At 42.4% G+C, this 19,425-nt stretch overlaps 1 long non-coding RNA gene across 1 annotated transcript; it reads left to right on the forward strand.

Moving 5' to 3' along the window:
• The first annotated feature begins 7,349 nt into the window (after positions 1-7,349).
• LOC129381069 (uncharacterized) lies at positions 7,350-14,806 on the forward strand. Its single transcript, XR_008609295.2, has 3 exons — positions 7,350-7,581; positions 12,504-12,588; positions 14,544-14,806. It is a non-coding gene; the product is annotated as an uncharacterized lncRNA (long non-coding RNA).
• Positions 14,807-19,425: the final 4,619 nt, after the last annotated feature.

Genomic DNA, 19,425 nt, shown 5'->3' on the forward strand with positions numbered 1-19,425 from the left:
CATCCCGAGCCCAGCATCTTACCACTACGCCACGCCGTAAATGCATCCTGCAGCATATTTCAGCTATACAAACACTTTGCGTTTATGTTTACATTTGCATTTTAAGAGTCAACAGGCGCTTTCATTCCACCGCGTCAACTGCCACATCTCTAGAAAAGTAAAAGTGTTCTTACCATCGACAGGTACATTGTGTAGTGCTAGAACATCGATTTTGCTGTAGGATATCCATATTAAATAAGAAATACAGAAATAGACAACGGTGACCGGGGACACTGTTAGGTTGTTACTGCTAATTTCGACAGTTGTCTCTCGCTCTGCACTTTTGAGCGCGCATATAATTCTGTGTTCAATGCAAGATAGCTACATAAACATTCGTGGATGATTGTTCATTCTGACAGCATACTGGCATCTCTCGGCAGCGCTGTACCAGAATAATGAGACCCGAGCGAGACAGCTTTTCACGCAACTTTGTGGAACAACCCAAAACTTCTTTTTCGCTTTGTAAAAGCTTATGCAATATTTCTGGGAAGTTAACTGTGTCAGTGTAACGGCACATGTAAGTCCACAGGCCTGTGTGCCACATCTTACCAAATAACACAAAACGGATACGCAGCCATTCCCGCAGATGATATGATTTTCATCAGCGGCCGATTTTGAGGAGGCCGGTAGGGCATTTATGGTGCTTCGTCGTCACGGCACAATTATAACAATTGGCCACTTCGACTTTAATACCGGTGTCTGTGCTATCAGCATTGCCGGCTTCAGAGAAGCACGATTGAATACCGCGCAAGAGAAAAGTACACGGTACACCACCGATGCGAAATTGACATACAATTTTAAAGCGTCGCGACTGACAGCGCTTCTGTCGCGGCGTGAGAAATTATGTCGCTGCGACAGAAAGTGGCACATTTCTAACGCCACGACCGAAAATGTGTAGTCCCGACAGAGAGTTCCTGTTGCGACGTCAGAATCGCTGTTGCGATAGAAAGTTGCTGTTGCGACTTCAGAACTCTTGGTCTTCACGACAGGATGATTCTGTTGGGACATCAGAATTTCTGTCATAATGTCAGAAATGTCTGTCGCAACTACAGAAACATCAGGAACTTCTGTCGTACAACAGAAATTTCCGTAGTTGCGACAGGAACTCCTGTTGTCTTTTTCAACTGGGAGCGATTTGCGTCACAGCAACATTATTTTTAAGGCGGCAAATTACTGTTATGCAGCATGAACAATGCGAACAGCCAGCCTGTTTCTGTGTTAAATGGAGGCACGCAGTGTGTGCACACGATTACGCTCATTGTGTCAGTTTTGTGAAATAAGCTTCAAACTGCATGCATTTTCACTGGGAAATCTGTACCAGCACTTCCTTGTATCAAGTTGTCTATGCACAAAGGTTTGTGCATTAGAAATCACAGTTTCAGGCAGTTACAGCCTACAATTTCTTTTTTTTTTTTGTATACAGACACTAACTGTGTTTTCATAGTCATGTATTGCACGTTTGACCAGTGCTGAAAAGGACAAATGGAATAAATTCAAATAGGCCTGCGAATTTGTTTGCTTGGTCAGGATTTGATGTATTTTAGTAACGTGTTCATGTGCAGATGTCGTGTGAATGCATACTTGGACTTTAGTTACGTTTCACTGCATCAAAAGAAACCACCCAGCCAATCTCAATTTCCTTCCTTGTTTCTTGCCCTTGGTGTCCACATACCTGAATGTATTCTGAGTTTTTGTACCAAGACAACAGCAGGGCATCACACATGCTAGAAACATTAAGACAAAGAACAAGGAATGTGGCACAAATGATCCACAGAGTCACAAAACAAAAAAGAGGCTTCAAAGAAGCGGAGGCAGTCAGACTTGTGCGAGCATTAATTATTAGCAGGGTGACCTATAGCCTCCCCTTTCAGAAACTAAATAAGGCTGAAATGTCTAAAGTGAGCTCCATCATCAGGGCAGCTAGGGCTCCCAAAAACACATGTGCCAAAAAGCTGGAGGCTCTTGGTATTCACAACACATATGAAGAACATGACACGGCATGTGGTCATGCCTCAGAGAGAACATCTGAATTCTACAAAACAAGGAAAGGCTCTGTTACAAAAGGCAGGATATCCCCTGATAGCGCAGTATGGCTGAGAAAAAACAGTTTTGCTACCCAGACAAACAAGAGAGGAAATTCTAGTTTCACGAATCCCAAAGAATATGAGCACGGAACACCACCAAAGCAGAAGAAAAGTGCAATCAAAGGCTTTACAAAAGAAATGTGAAAGAAATCCAGACGTATACTACACAGATGCATGTAGAGTGGCAACAGACAAATTCAAAATAGTGGCCTTCAATTGGTCCACAGGGATAACAACTTCCATTCGGAACCCTTTAACCTGCACCGTGGAGGCAGCAGCCATAGCGCTGGCCTTTCGAGATGCAGAAGCAAAAGAAACAATCTGCATTGGCCATGATGGACTCTAAGGCAGCATGCTGTTCGTGCATGACGGGTACCGTCCCATACAAAATTCACAGAATTGCACCAGGTGGTAATTTGGTGCCCGGCGCACTCTGGACTCGAGGAAAATGAGAGGGTGAACCGAACTGCTCGAGCAATAAGCATCCGAGCACTAGTCAGTCCTTTCAAGGAACTCCCATTGACCCACACGACACTTCGAAAACCAGGAAAAGGAGAGACAAAAATACAGCCGCCCGCACTCCAACCTTATGAAAGAACAGGCCAGGGATTCGCGCTGTGTACAGACTAACACATATTTACACCTACATATACTCACTAAGGTACACCCTGCATTCTATGAAAGTATGTGTTCTTGGTGCGAGGAGCTGCCAACTCTTGCCCACGTAACATGAACGTATAAACTACAGCCTCCAAATTCCAATTCGCCCCTTATGGCGTAAGTGCCAAGTAACAGGCACTGGGATGTTTGGCTTGCTAGTGAAGATGTAGAGAGCCAGAGAGCTCTTCTCGATCAAGCCCAGCAAACCACAGAGATCAGTGGAGCCCTGGACTGAGGGACGCACCGACCGCCCAAACCACTAAGAGAAATAAACTTTATACTACTATTACTTGCCCTTAGTGCTATCAGCCATCAAGTTTACCTACAACTACAAATGAGCCACATGTCACTTGATTCATTCAGATTCCATTTCACTCTTTGTAGGAGGGCATGCATGACTGATTGCGTATGTGCAGCATTTTGTTGCCACAGAGGGGTATGTAATATGGAAACCAACATAAACATTAATACACTCTGTAGTAACTTGTTCTGAATTGAACTTTTAAAAATAAAGAGCAATTTCAATAAATGACAACATGTGTTTTTTTTTTTTTAGCTGGGTGAGTAGTGTGCTACCGTCTGGGATTTTTTTTATTCCACGTGGTAGAGGTGTGTGGCTGTCACTGTACTGCTTTCAAGCTTCTGCATCAAGTGTGCTTGTGGGACCTGGGACTAATTCTCAAAGCAAATATGCTTCAGGTAATTGTGAATTCTCATCAAACATGACATGCATATTGTATGCATATTGCTGTATTTGTCTTGGAAAATTTATTCAGAAAAGCAGCTTTTATAGCTTCAGTAAATTATTCATTGTGGCCAATTCAGGTGACCCTTTCCGAGATTGACCATTAATTTTACAGCAGTGGCTTTCTATCATTCAAGTATTCAGTGTGTATACTGCTTCTTTTCAGATATGTTAACATCATACAAGTCTGCATTCCTAAGAACATAAACAGCCAGAGGCCACATTTCAAAGACAGGGATCTGAGTATCAAGAAAAGAAATCAGTAATAAAGGTAGCAAGAAGTACTCACAAGCAAATGTTTGTTGTCAGAGGGATGCAAGAATAATACAGCCCATCCAGGGGGTGCGCGAAAGCCAGATAATGGCCACAAAAAACAAAGCCTACTCATATGTCACAGCCATTTTAATCAATATTGACATTTAACTCCAGGGTATGCATATTGAAGCCTTGCTAATTATGTAAATTTACTAGCACTACCGTCCAGTACTGCTGTGCTCCTGAATGGTGGCTCACATTTGCAGGCAGCAATAGGTGCAGCGACATCCATCATTCGTGCATCACTCATTTTGGACAATACACACCTTGCTGCAAGGAAAAGTAGCCACAATATAGCTTTCTAACAATTATTGGCAATTAGTTTGAGAAAGGCGTTTCCAACCACACCAGGCTAGACCGGCATTGCTTTGCAGCATGCTCTACACCGGGAACGTAACTCCTTGCCCCCGAACCCAACATGTCTGTTTACCTGGCATAGGACAATGTGCAGACAATGCTCACCCCCCCCCCCCCCCCCAACACATGCACCAATATATTCCTGGCTACCGGCACTGGTCCTTGTTACAAGAAATAGAAGTACGGATCCTTGGTCTCGATGTTCGCCAATCCGGAACAAGATCAAATTGGCTAGGCAAAATAAAGAAGACACCAATGTCAACCTTCCACCTGATATGAAGGATTGCATCTAAATGTGGAGAAGATTGTACCGAAATAGCCAGTAATGCTGTTTGGTCTGTACTCCAGCCACATATTATTTATCAGGCTCAGTTTTACTGGCCCTCACTGAAGCAGAGGGACCAGATTGAGATAATTATTCAGAACGTGATGAGGGCAATAGCTGCTCTCCCTCTGTTCGCTCAAGAACATGCCCAGGTGAACACCACGGCAGCATTGCTAATTCAATGTGAATGAGCATTTCAATTAAAGAGGTTGCATGTTGCAGTCACTTCTGATTGCTTGGGTGCAAGAACAGACTTAAGGCCATGGCACGGCTGTACACTGATGTTCCTTTGGACCAATGTACATATTTTGTACAGACGCTGCTATTACAAGAGATGGAAGCATAGTATCAGTCAGCCTTAAGTACTTCCCTCTTTATAAAAATCAGGAATCTACAATGGATGTCTGCAACTCTACTTGAGCTTCATACCATACATGACAAGAGTCTGCAGAACGGGGCTGGTACACGGTAAAGTCACACATGACACCAATGAGGCAGCCTCATTTTTATCAAACTTCACCCAAATACAGACACACCAATTCCTTGAGTGCCATTTAGCAGCTGAAGCAAGACAGTAAAGCCACATAGCTTTGTCAGAAGATAAACAAGCTTCACAACTACTCACTTTTAATGCTTGCTTACACTAGGTACAGGGACACATCTCTGGCCTTTTCAATGCCATGGCAGATAACAAGGAACACAACAACATCAAGAACATGTATCTACCCGCACCTCTTGTGCCAGGCTCACTTACCGTCTTTCTACCCTGAAAAGTTTGCTCTGATGCGACACATGCTTTTACGCTCAAGTTTGACAGCCATTGCTGCATCAATTTTGCAAGCACTGTCAAGGACGCAGTATTCTTAACTGCAATTTATTATCAGGAAATACGTAATTTTAATAATGTGAGCACAGGCATCTTGACTCACTTATTATGAATGGAAAGAAATGTCACTGCTGCCTGAATGAAAAGAGTAATCTTCTGCAGTTGTAGAGAGTCAGTGTAGCTTCATGCAGTACTGTTTCACAGCAAGTTTGTACAAAGTATCATTACAGGCAGGGAATTATAGGCCTAATTGTGCTTTTCACTTGCTCTGAATGTGACCTTAAACAAAGCATTGTGTGTAAAAAGGGCAAATGTTCTTTGATATGAAGCATCTATCAGGGAGTAGCATTTTGCCTTTTGAGACTTTTTAGCATCCATGGGGGAGAGATTAAATTGCCAGTGTATCTCTATAAGGCATGCCTCTAAAGATGCACATGGCGTTTAGGAAGGTAAATTTTTTTGAACCAGGGAGGGACGTACGGAAATAACTTTAATGAGAAAAGGATCTGCAAGGTTTCCAGCCCAGGCTCAGGCCACCCGGGCATTATGTGCGGTGAGGCATAGCCTTTCCACTGCTGCCCGGGCCCACTGGATAGCCCATAGTTGGTCGTGTAGTTCCGAGCTAGTCAGAGCGCTTAGCTATCGCTCCTCGAGAAGGTCCTGTTCTATCTTGTCCTCTAGATATATCGATCTGATCTGTGTGCACTTCCATGAGATCTGTGCATTGTATGCGGGTTCGTGCTTGCAGAGCTTGCAGCTCGCGTCTGGGTATTGTGTTGAATTTACTCTGTCTAAATGTACTGGGTTTCGGAATATTCTGGTTTGCAACCTCCTCCAATCTGTTTCTTGAAACCTGTCGAGTTGTTTGCGGGGTTGTGGGTATGTTTCTCCTCGTTTCGTATAGTGTGTCAGTATGTCGTGGTACGTGACCAGTCTGTGCCTGTTGTTTCGTATCGCTACTTCATTGTCGTTGCCTCCCCGCTGTCCTTCCCCTTTCCCCGGGGGTTGCGGGGTGTTGTGCCGTCACTGTCCGAGACGCGGTGGATTAGTTCTCGCGCGGCTCGGTCGGCCTTCTCATTGAGGTTGGGAGGGCAATTCATGGTTACTTCTCCCATATGTACTGGGATCCATTCGAGGTATTTGGGTCATGTCAGAGAAACACAAATGTATTGTTCCAAAATGGTACAGTGTTACTCCGCTGCTAGAAAGGTGATTTAGAAGAGCTCTCTAACTCCATTGACTAAATTTTCAGAGGTGATTGCAATGGGTGATTCCCCTGTTACTCTGGTATTGCTAGTCTGGTGCTTACTGTCAGTGATATACACAGCATGCCAGTCTTGGAGCTCAACTTTCAAGAGCCAATTAAGAGGCATGTCATGGGTGACTTAATAAGCTTATTAGGCTTCTTTTTAAACAAACAATTAATTTATTCTTTATTTTTGCTGTCATTTTGATGGCCTGTCTATGCTTTTTGTTTTCAAAGGCCATATTATTTTCATAATTATGGCCTTCAATGTTTAATTGTAATATCCCTTATAATCCACAGTGATTACTCGTAAAAGAGAAATCAATATAGAACAAACAGTAGATGTGGGTAAATGTATGTGCATTGACTTGAACAGTCACCTGCAAAAGTTTAAAGTCAGGTTGCTCAATGGATTGAATAATCTCAGTTGGAAAGCAGCACTAAGTGTGTTCATATGCCCCTCACTCATCCAGTATACGTAAATGTAACCAAATGTAGTATATGTAACCAACACACTCTCAGACTTTAGCGCAATAAGTTAATATGTTGTGTTATGCTGTTGAGTTGAGACTGTGAATGGAACGATTATTAAAATGAGCAAGCTAGAGACAACTATTGCAGTGTTTATAATTTGTGGTAATTGCAGCATGATATTGCAAAAGAACATAAATAATGCTCCTCTCAATGTTTCTATCTATGCCTTTCGTTCATCTCTTAGTCTCTCTGAAATTAAGCAGCGGAGCATGGCACAAGCACTGCTGCTTACGTTTATAATGGAGTCATCAGTGGGTTTCAGACAGAGGCAACTCCTGTCCCTTATGCACATATGTTTTGGTATTTTCAAGACTGTTCCTGTCATACCAAAGCCAAGGCTCACTGGCCCCTCATGGTATTGAAGCTTGCTCACCAATTACTCAGAGTGGATGATACATTTTCTGGATTTTGTCAGGTGCCATCTGTCTTGCCCTAATCATGGTATGAAAGGTAGGTCCTGCTGGTCCAATGCAGCTATCTTAATAAAAAAATATTATAATTTGCATGTTTCTTCTCTTGGCCACCGAAGTGCATCATCCAAACCAAACACAAACACTTTTTTTCCTAGGCGCACTCTTGAAAACAAAGGCTTGCAGCCACATTCAGAAGAAAGTACAAAACAAATTATGCAAATTAATGCTCTGCAGTGTGCAGATTATGCAATGTGTACAGTAACTAAGGCTGCACCTCTAATGCATTAACTGTATTCAAGATTATGAAAGCTTTTTGCTAATTAAGCCATGTTCTAAAATTGGATTGCATACCCTAGCTGCATATATGACTAAAAATGTGGTAGCTCAGTTGAAAAAGCTACAAGTGGCATTCCTGTGGGGTATGTTTGTTCACTTGAAAAGCAGATTTTACTCAGTTGGTCATATGACAAGAAATTTTGTTGTTGTGTTCTTAATACTTCATTCCTACATTGCATATTACACTACACCCTAAAGGTCCACACAGCCCACATATATCATCATTAAATTAATAAAATGTGAATACCATGTGCACATTTGTAATGTTCCTCTTCAGGCGAATATGTACTGTACCTATATGCCGCCCTCATCATTCGTCTACACGCTAATAGGAAGTTCGTTTACATAGTTGTGTGCGAGAAAAATACTAAACAGCACTTCATCGGCATGTCGTCGGCGAGCATATCTCATGAGAGCCTCTCAACTGTACGTGCCAATTCGACCGAGTCATACATACATACATACGGTGCGATTCGGCAAACATGAACCTATCTCCAGGGCCAGTATGTCAATGGATTCCTTTCTCGGGGTTATCGTTATTATTATTACCTACCGTCCATATAAACGACCTATCGTTGATAGTGTACGCGCAGCACGGCAAGGAAAGGCCCTAGCGAGTACGGCACCTCGATCCGGCCTGCCTGCTCTTCATTACATAGCATAACCGTCGGAATAAAGTGATCGCAATCGCACCTATTGTGTAACACAATAAGAAAAAAAGGCTAATGCCAACAGAGCTGTGATACGGAAGCGATCGACGTTTCACGTACCGTCAACACGCTAACTTAATTGTTGACAAAACACGATTTTACTACTAGCGCTGGCCAGACAGAAAGCGTTGTCGGCCGCATATGCCAAACTCGGTCCAAGGATGCTCGGGGCGGCCAAGCAATTGCTGACTCGGGCCCGGGCCGGGCTTGGACCTAGGAGCGTCTGGCCGGGGAACATTCATTGGCAACAGACGGGAAGTCAGCGAGTCGTGGAAAGTTCTTGCGCGAGCGAAACGCAAGCGAAATTAAAATATGTTACAATGTCCACCGTCTACAATCGGGCAGCGCGAAGCATTGGGCCGCGCAACAGCTACGCAGTTAATCTGAACCCTCGGGCTAATCACAGGTCACATACCGAACCCCGCGTCGTAAGAATGGGCTATTTTCCCATGCCCTTCACCTGCGGGGTGCCCTCACGCAGCGAGCGTACTACCATCCAAAAGTCAATCTATTATTGCCCGGCCGGCACCGCGTACGGCGGACGTGAGGTGGCACACAACGACGGGAGCTTTGCCCAAGCCGGATTAGCAAACGTTAAGAAACTGCCGTATTGTAATAAGTCGTGGTTATCAGCGCGTCAAATGACAAGGAAGAGCTCAATCATAAACTACGCTTATCCATGCCGGCCTGGTCGCTGTGGAAGCGGATATAACACATAGCGTTACAGAAAAGTGTTCACAAACCATTAACAGCCCTGCTCGTGTATTTAATAACGTTTTCTACTCATCGTACCTTTGCGCTAGCTGTTACCAAAACTAAGATAAATCCTAACCAATTCGCCCACCTTGCTGTCTTGCTGACATAATATGACTGGTGAAAGTTATTCTAGTGCATGCACATATATCGTATTCACATGTGCATATATTGATTGTTTACTTCAGCATAAAAAAAGAAGGATGCTCCATCTGTATAATTTCACAAAATTACATTTTCCTTGCTTTCTTTCCTTTTTTTTACTGTTGCAGTGAGTTGAGTACAATATGTACAAATAAAATATGTCACTTTCACACTACTCCATCACTTAGGAACAGCAAATCAGCAATCAGGATGACAGATATATTTATTTTCTTATTAATTTTTTAAAATTTGTAGTCAGTATGAGACAGCTCACACTAAGCTTGCTTGGTTTTTAACAAGCTCTTGGTCAACAACGACACATACGTTTGGGACTCGGAAATAAACTGTGCAGTGCGTCTGTCTCAGCATGCTTTAAGAATGACAAGCCAAACCTTCATCTTATGCAAGTGTGGAAACTGACAGTTTATGCAACCACACACCCATAACACGTCTACAAACCTGTCATTCTTATGCACTAGAGGTTGAAGTTTGATGTCAAAATATATGTCACTTTCATCACTCATTGATTCATGCGTGACATCTCTTCTTGTACTAATCAAGACGTGGCTAAACGATACCATCTCCTATAAAATTTTTCTTTTCACATCTGCATGCAACACTTTTTGTTGTGAATGATGCAACTGCATAGAAGGTGGCATGCTCATAGCTTTAAAAAAATAAATTCTTGCAGTTCCAACTGGCATTCGTTCATTCCTAGAGCACATTTTCATTTCACTTCAATGCTCAAGCAGAATGTTCTCATAAGTGCATACTACTGCCCTCCGGATGTAAATTGTGCATTTTCAAGCGAGTTTCAAAACATTCTAAATGAAGTGCATATGCTATTTTGGCATTCTACTGTGATCATTTATGGCAATTTTAATTTCTCCATTATTAACTGGACAACAGAATCTGTCACAGCTGCTCACGCTCAATGGCATATTTTCCTTCATTCCTGTCTACACTTCATGTTACCTCAACTCATTACTCTCCCAACCTGTTCATCATGTACACTGGCCAATATTCTAGATCTCATCAGAGGTAGAAAAAAATTAACATTCAAATATGCAAAGCCATCAAAACTGCCCTGGGCCTACCATCTACAGCTTTGACTATGAGACTTCTCAAGACGGGCATACACAACACCTGGCAAGAATTAGCCGAAGCTCGTAAAGCCAGTCAGTTAGAATGACTTAAGCTCATGCCCACCGGGAGATCAGTGCTGCAACGGCTGAGCTACAGTGAAACCTTTATAGGCCACCACGGACTGAAAAGAAAGAATTCCTCCAAACATCTGCAAATCCCTGTGCATAGCACCAATTGTACCACAAGGAAAGAAGACAAGCCCAAGTGGATGCCCTACGGCAAAGACACAGGCAAGGTCCGGATGCCAGATGCACCGACACAGTCAAATACCCGCAAAGAAATGCTTACGCCCTGAACGTCACAGATTCTAAGGGCAGAGAGCTAGCATCTGCCACAGTCCGTGCGCAAAGCTCTGAGACTGCAGAAGAGACAGCGATCGCCCTAGCAACTACCACGTGCAGACGCAGCTGTAGTTCTTTTCGATTCTGAAGCAGCTGTCAGGAACTATGCTAAGGGTCTAGTGTCGACAGAAGCACTAAAGATATTGAAGCACGACAGCGCTTCGATCCGCTACACCTGCGTGACCTGGGTTCCTGGGCATGACGGGCTGGAGGGGAACGAATCAGCACATGCCGTGGCCCGAGGCCACACCTGCCGGGCCAACCCTTCCTACTCTCAAGATGCCGGTCTGCGTCAGCAGGGGCAGAGACCGTACCCATCACCTACTCAGCGATCCTTCAATATCACAGGCTGGAACGCAGGCTGCACCCACCACCTCACCCAAAGCTCACCGAAGAAGAAAGTACCACACTCAGAAGACTACAGAGTAACACTTACACCCACGGAATACTCATGCACAGACTATACCAAATGCTACAAGGAAATACTCATGCACAGACTATGCCCAATGCTACAAGGATACCGCTGCCCAATGTGCGGCTTACCATACACCTTGGCGCACCTGATCCTCGAGTGTCCATGGCATCTAGATACAGACGCATCGCCTTCACCGAAAGAATATGACGCCAGACAAGAAAGCGAAGACCTCATTGAAACGTGAGAGGCCAAGCTCGTCTCCGAGGGCCTGGAGCAACAATGACACCTCGTCGCTAGGGCCAAGGAGGCAGTGAAGGCCAGAGGATTCCTGGAATGAGGAGACCTCCCACCTAGAGTAGAACTGGGGCTTAACCCGGGATACTGTTTCAAAAATAAATGTTTATTCCTCCTCCTCCTCATCTCGACCAGCGATCCTCTAATCTGTTCCGGCATTACTCGCCTGGACGGGCTGTCTGATCATGCAGTTATAGTAGGTCTGCTTAACTTCTCTTTAACAAAAAAGAAAGCACTACTAAACACATTAGGTGCTACAATAGGGCCAACATTACTCGGCATAATCGTTAATTAGCCACCTTTGCAGACACAGTCGAGCTATTGAAGAGAACTGGTTATGTTTAGAGCCACCTTTGGAAATCTTATCAAAATGTTCGTCCTTTTTCTCAGCATTAGATGCAACAAAACGTTCAATAAACGCCTGCAGCACCTCATAAATAAAATGAAGCGCTCTATAGAATGGCAAATAAAAAAAAAGCCAAGACATGGCAAAGATACATATTATGTGACAAAGCATGCCAGATGCTACTAAAATCCACACGTCAACAGGTTTACAGCTATGATTTATTATGAATAACAGTGATTATGGCACGTAATAAACCCCTATTCACAGCCTGACATAATCCTAATTCTGGTGGTGATGTAGTTCCTGAGTTATAGTGTGTGCAGTTACTAAATGACATGTTTTGTTGAGTGTCCAAATGTGAAGACATCACTGCATGCCCTGACTTCCCCATGCAATCTGACATGTCTGAAATTGTTATTAGTGGGTCGGGCATTTTTACCTTACTAAACAGATTAAAAACTTCATCTACAACAGGTCACAGCAAATTTAATAACAAGCTGCTCAAGAATGTGTCCCAGCTAGTGTCGCAACATACCCCCTGGGTTCATTCTTAAGACTGGTGAGTGGCTAAAGTCATCCCATTCTACAAATCCAGCGAGTGTTTATCACCCTCTAACTACCAATGAATATTGTTAACCAGTACAATTCGCAAACTTATGGAACACATTATTAATTCACAAGTCATCGACTATTTCGAAGATCCCAGTTTAACATTCAACTACCAGCACAGGTTTTCATTTACATTACGACTTAGCATGAAACCACCACATTTACTCCATCTTTGCAGCAGCTCACCACTCTCTTGGCATCATCAAATTAAACCTAAAGCATGCTTTTGTCAACATACATAAACTTGCTTACACTACACTAATCCACACAAAGCTCGAATACGCATCGCTAATATAGCACTCTGGCAGGTAAACATTGTTGACGAGATTGCATTTGTTCAAAACTGGGCTGCTCACCTTCATATTTTCCGACTATTCATCTTACACTTCCGTGTCATCATTAAAAGCACGTACTGATTTACAAGCACTATCCCTTCGCCACAAATCAGTGCGTCTTTGCCTGCTTGACAAACTTTATAATCGTACTTCTCTTCACAATGATTTCTTTCACTCACCACCTGTCGTATTTTCATGCCGGGATCACCACCTCATATTTAAGCGTACACCATCTCGCACGTTACAATATGCATGCTCCTTTATACCCTGCACCATCACTGAAGGGAACTGCTTTCCCTCTGATATTGCCACAGAATCTGACATTAAAATTTTACGACGTGCTACGCACTGTTAATTAGTTGCCTTTTTTATTACATTCTTGTTTAGTTGTTTTTGTGAGTTACTAATAAATACCTGTATTAATACCGTAGTTTATGTGTGCATGCATATTTTCAACATTTTATTTTGCTGTGTGCATAACGTTTGTTTTGCAATTCTTATGATTTCGTACATTCTGTTTCTTAATACCTAAACAATGTTAGCATACCTTTGTTCTGTACTTTGTCCTATTATTTGTTGTAACTATTTCTTTGTAATCTCATTTATGTTTGTACTCCCCCTGCCCCTGTTATGTGATGGGCGCAACTGATGCCTTTAAGGGCACCATTGAGCGCTGCAAAACTGCTACTTTGATGTAGCAGTGTTGTGAGGCATTTTGCTATCCTAGGTAAAGTCAAACTACTGCACTCCTCTCCACTCTAGCACCAAATTTAGGTGCACCATGTGAAGAATTTTAAGACACATTGTAAGGCATTATAGTAACTAATATGGGAAGAAAGTTGGTACACAGGTTTCCAGGCATCACTTCATTGTTCTTTCAAAAGTCAGTCATCCATAGTGCATTTGAAATTGGATATTTTACGGAATGCAACATTGTCCTTTGCCATTGTTGAAATGTAAATGTTAAAGGGGGGTGAGGAACGACTAGATGCGATGTGCCCATCTAGAGCTGCCAAATCTAAGTGGCCACTTGTTTTGCCTACAGCACAATATACCTCTGCTTGGTTGTGTTGCTGGTCAGAAATATACATACAAAATAACAGAAGGTGCTGCTGTGCCAATATATTCACAACAGTCTTACATGATTATACAGGTGCCATCCATTAGCATCAAAACATGGCCTGCACAACAAGCACAGTATCTTCAGCGGAAATTGTAGTGTTATATCTTGCATACAGAAATGCAGAAAAGTGTAAACAAGGTGCACTCTGCTAAAATTTGTCTTGTGAATGCCTACTGTGCCAACTGTGCAGATTGATGGCATATAGTTTGATCTGGGAGCTAGCCCAATGCACATGTACACAAAGGAAAATGATTCACCTCTTAAATATGTGAAATGATGCCCAGGTAGGCACAGTAAATTTTCAACTTTGTATGCTTCAGTGTTATGCTAGAAGAAAACGTTTTTTTAGTGTGTTGCTGATTCACAATTATATACCAACTATGCATATAGGAGAAGAATCTGCAATCTTTTAGGCTGCGTGTTAAAATACCATGTATACAAACCCAGGGAAAACATGGGGAAGGCAGGAAATGGAAATTCAAGACGATGAGCAAACCGAGAACAAGATGAAAGCAGGAGCCAACGTTTCAACAAGTGGACTTGTCTTCTTCAAGGCGACATATGCTTTCCTCGCCACAGTTACAGATATTAAGAATCAATTTGGTTGATGCCCAGCCTGATACTCCGTGATTATACTGATAGATATGCATACAATTGTTTATCCTTTTTCTGTGGATTGCATTTCACCTACTAACAATTGAAAGATATCAGTCAACGTGAGATGCAAATAGTGTTGTACTTTGCAGAAGGTATGTATATATATATATATATATATATATATATATATATATATATATATATATATATATATATATATATATATATAGCACCAGCAATTATGTTACGACCTTTGACGAGTCATGTGACGCGCTTGACACACCATGCTCGCCGCTGGGTTGTTGTGCTTTGAGTGCCACGTGTTTTTCTGAGCACAGGTTTGACCGATAAAGATTTAATGCTGTGAAGTGATGTTTCCAGTGATGTCACAACAACGCAACAATGCTCTGAAGTATATATTTATTGATTTGACAGCAAGAATTCCATAGACATTTTCTGTAGCATGAAGGAAGGAGATGCAGATATGGTAGCAGATCTGAATCATTATTATTATTATTATTATTATTATTATTATTATTATTATTATTATTATTATTATTATTATATACATAATATTACTGTATTAATCATTAATATACATCATTGTACTGTGTGGTAGTACAATATATAGTATACCACTCAACACAGTCAGTGCTCAAAGTTAGCCAGGGCTCGAGAGAGTTCGGCCTCTCTTCCATTTTCTAAGCAGGGGTTCGGCCCCGTCTTTGCAGGTCAACTGTAGCACTGCGGCACCCATTCGACAAGCACTGTAGGTGATTTTATTGCCAATAGTGCCTTGTGAGGGGAAATTCCAACTCTCCAATTTTTTGGAATAATGACTTAAATAAACAACAAATCGGTTTACTACCTCTGTCCAAGCGGCGTGATTATGAATGCCTTAAATTGTTGCATAATTCAAATAACACCCCACACTACTCATTAAAGAACAACTATCTGTCTCCTGATAATTTGAAACCTACTAGGAATAGCCACAAACTTAACCTTGCTCCATTTCAACTGCATACTAACCTGTTTAAGTATAGCTTTCCTCATACAATTGAAAAATGGAACTTACTCCCAGGTGAAACTAGGTAAATTAGAAAAATCATTGTATTTACTTGATTCATGCTGCGTTTATTATACTGATTGTATCTTTTATATTGAAGTTATCATGTTTTTTAAGGCATTGAAGTTGATTTGTGCAGAAAAATATTTTGTTATATGCAATGTACAAACCCACTCCTGCGATAGCCCAATTGGACTACAGTATGTGAAAATAAAAATAAATGTAATCAGTTGATAGGGCATGAGCAAAGACAGAGCAACAGCTATTGTCCTACTTCTGCATGCATTTCCCCAAGGCATTGCACATGACAGTCACCACCCTTAATTGCTCGACTAATTAAGATTCTTGGCACAGCTAGCATACTGTTTCATGAGTCAGTTGAGTGTGAACCTACCTGTTCGTGAATTATTGAAGGTTCACCTTGGTTTCTTAGTTTACAAATTAATTTTAATTCGTTTATTTTTGCATTACGAGTACAGTGCTATACCATGCATGTACTTTGTACACTTTTGCAGTAAGCAGGTGTGAAACCATGAAATATATTCTTGTAGTGCCCTGAGGTTCTAGGTCCTTTCGGCTCCCCTTATTACCACCGGTACCACTATAGCCGTTACCACCAGTGGTGCGGCCGGTATGTCGATCGATACCGCCGGAATGCTTTATTGAGCGATATATGTGTGAACGTGACACGCGCGGCTTGCCCGTAAATCCGTTTCACTTGCGCGTGCCGCGTCAACAGAAACACGCCGCTTTTCTTTCTTTCTTTTTCTGGTGGAAATGGGGCACAACATCGAATAAACGAAGCTTTGCACAACACGTTTACAAACGGACAAACACGAAATAACAACCACTCTGACTCATCATTAACATGTCTAATTGACCAACGATTTGGCGGCTGTCCATTGTATTTGTTAGGTTGTTAATTATGCTGTTTCTCACTGGTCAACCAAGCGAGACTGTACTAGTAATCATGCAAGCCGTTCGTTTTCTTGCATTTCGTGACTTGCTCGTCCGGCTCCTTTTGCCGACGAGAAGCAGCCTATATTTCTCGCTTTATCCCCAGCAGCAATACTCTACAAAACGAAATATTGTCCCTCCATTTAAACCCCATTCAACCAGGTTTAATGTCCTCGACATTGAGCCACAATATGTAAGGAATATCGTTTAAAGGCCGCAGGCCAGCTGACAATGGACATAAATCGGAGGGGCCGAGGGGCCAAAGAAACTAAACTGAAACATTGTTTGCCGTGAGTATTTTCTAAACAGCATGTGCCTTATATCTTAAATAAATAAATATAAAATAATCTAGACGGACATATGTTAGAACTTTGTTTTGTTTTGTCCATATTCAAACACTTCTAGGTGGCGCCCCAACAGCTCATCGAAATGCACGCAGCGCGAATTCGAATCCACAGCGAGATTTGAGCGCGGGAACCTGTTATGTGCCAGTATGCTGGGGTAGGCTTGACAACTCAAAATTTTCTATTTGTACTTACGAAGCAGCAGTATTTGACAGAAAAGAATAATACTTTGATGCTCTTCTCACGCCTACAAGCGAGGGCGGCGTGATTAACAACACAGCGTAATGCGCAACGGTGAACGCCAACGAACTGCGTGCCGCCACCAACCTGGACGAAGCATTTTGGTAAGCTCGTATTTTATTTCTTGTTTGCAAAGTTTGTTGCAGGCAAACAATTTCTTTATTTCTAGAAGGATCGCATTTGACTTCGCTATCGTGAGTCTCACGCCGTGAACAATGGCTTCTGCGATATCCAGAACGTATTGATGTGCTCAGTGCGCATGCATGATGTAAGACGATAGAATAAGCAGAACTGTGTAACCTCTATATCGTACAAGGGGGAGAAGGCGCGAAGATTATATGTCAGTTGAATAAAAAGGACACATCTCGTTTGTACGCGTCCTTTTGTTTTAGTTACTGTATATTTTGGTAATGTATCGTCATATGGGTTTACCAGTCATGGCCGGACTTGGTGCTCTCGTTCTCGCGTGCAAATGTGCCACTTGGCTGAGGTGGCACTGTGAACAGCGCCAGACAGGGCGCGATTCCCCCGGTTCTTGAGCCCCTGGCCAAAAACTTATTTCTGGTATAGGAAAAATTTTCACAGCTGTGCACTGTACCCACCGTGGTTGCTTAGGGGTTATGGTGTTGGGCTGCTAAGCACGAGGTCGTGGGATCGATTCCCGGCCACGGCGGCCGCATTTTGATGGGGGCAGAATGCGGAAACACCCGTGTACTTTGATTTAGGTGCACGTTAAAGAACCTCAGGTGGTCAAAATTATTTCGGAGTCCCCCCACTATGGCGTGCCTCATAATCAGATTGTAGTTTTGGCAAGTAAAACTCCATGATCTATTTTTTACCTCCGCACTATGTGTTTTGAAATGTTCTCCCTTGTTTAGGCGTGTTGGTACAAGCCTTTACCGTAGTTTTAGCTTTAAGATTTGACCATATTCTCTCGGTGCGTAATGCCTTTATATACAACAACCGCGGATAGAAGTTGCGACTGTTTGAGATCGTAGCGCCTTTCCTCTAAGTTGTAGTGATTAGATGTCATTGGAAATGTGTAAGGTTGGAAATGCTTGTTTTCATCCTTCACATTCTAGAATACAAATTTATACTAGGGTAATTAAAACTTGCAAAATGCAGTGTGAAACTTCATACTAAACTTTATTTATTCAAAGAAAATAAACAATATTTTCAATGTCCCTTTATAATAGCATCATTGTGCACTGTGGAGGTGAACTGGTTCGAAGGCACAAACTGACTGAATGGATTCTTGTCTTGCTTTAGCATAACTCAGTTTGAGTATGGAAGAAGAAGTACAGGTGACAGGATGAGCACTAACTTCTAACTGGTCTTATTCCACGACCCTACTGCACATTATATGCGCCGCTCATAGCACACATGAGAAAAACAACTGAAACAACAACCTTACAAGAAGCAGACGGCTGCAGTTCACTGAAAGCGTGCCGACCAACTTAGAAAGTAAAGTTCCTTGCCTGATAAAGATAAGGAGGGTGTACTCACGCACACCCTAACGTATTTGGCAATGGCATTAGCCTGATCAGTAATCTCGCGCATCAGTTGAATGTTACTGCATCCTATGATGACACATTCTTTAAAAAAACTAGTTTGCATCCACAAGTCTTGCAATGCATGGCAAGGGGCCTACTTCGTTAACTTTTATGAAGGTTGTAACTATGCTCGCCCAAGCAATCGTTGATACCGCATCAGAACGGCAAGTTGGGCCAGTTGGTTGGGATTCATACTAAGGTTTGTTACAGCACAACCTAAGACAAGGACAACAGAAGGTACAAAACAGCGCCGTGTCGTCATTTTGTACCTTCTGTTGTCCTTGTCTTAGGTTGCGCTGTAACGAACCTTATTATGAATCATTGATACCCCTTCCTGTCTGTCTAATGTAGACGCCCTTGCACAACAAGGGAAACTTGTATACCATAGCTCAAGTGCAATTAACATGCCCGTTCATGTCTTTTTTTCCAACCAGTGTGTCAAAACAGATATAAAATACTCGCAAACATGCAATGACCGCTACGTCACTTCACATTTATTCTGCGATATTCTGCTATCTCAACTGCAGGTTGCCAAGAATGAAAAATTACCAGAGTGCACTACTCGAATGGTG

This window comes from Dermacentor andersoni, chromosome 1, assembly GCF_023375885.2.
Source record: "Dermacentor andersoni chromosome 1, qqDerAnde1_hic_scaffold, whole genome shotgun sequence".
NCBI lineage: Eukaryota > Metazoa > Arthropoda > Arachnida > Ixodida > Ixodidae > Dermacentor > Dermacentor andersoni.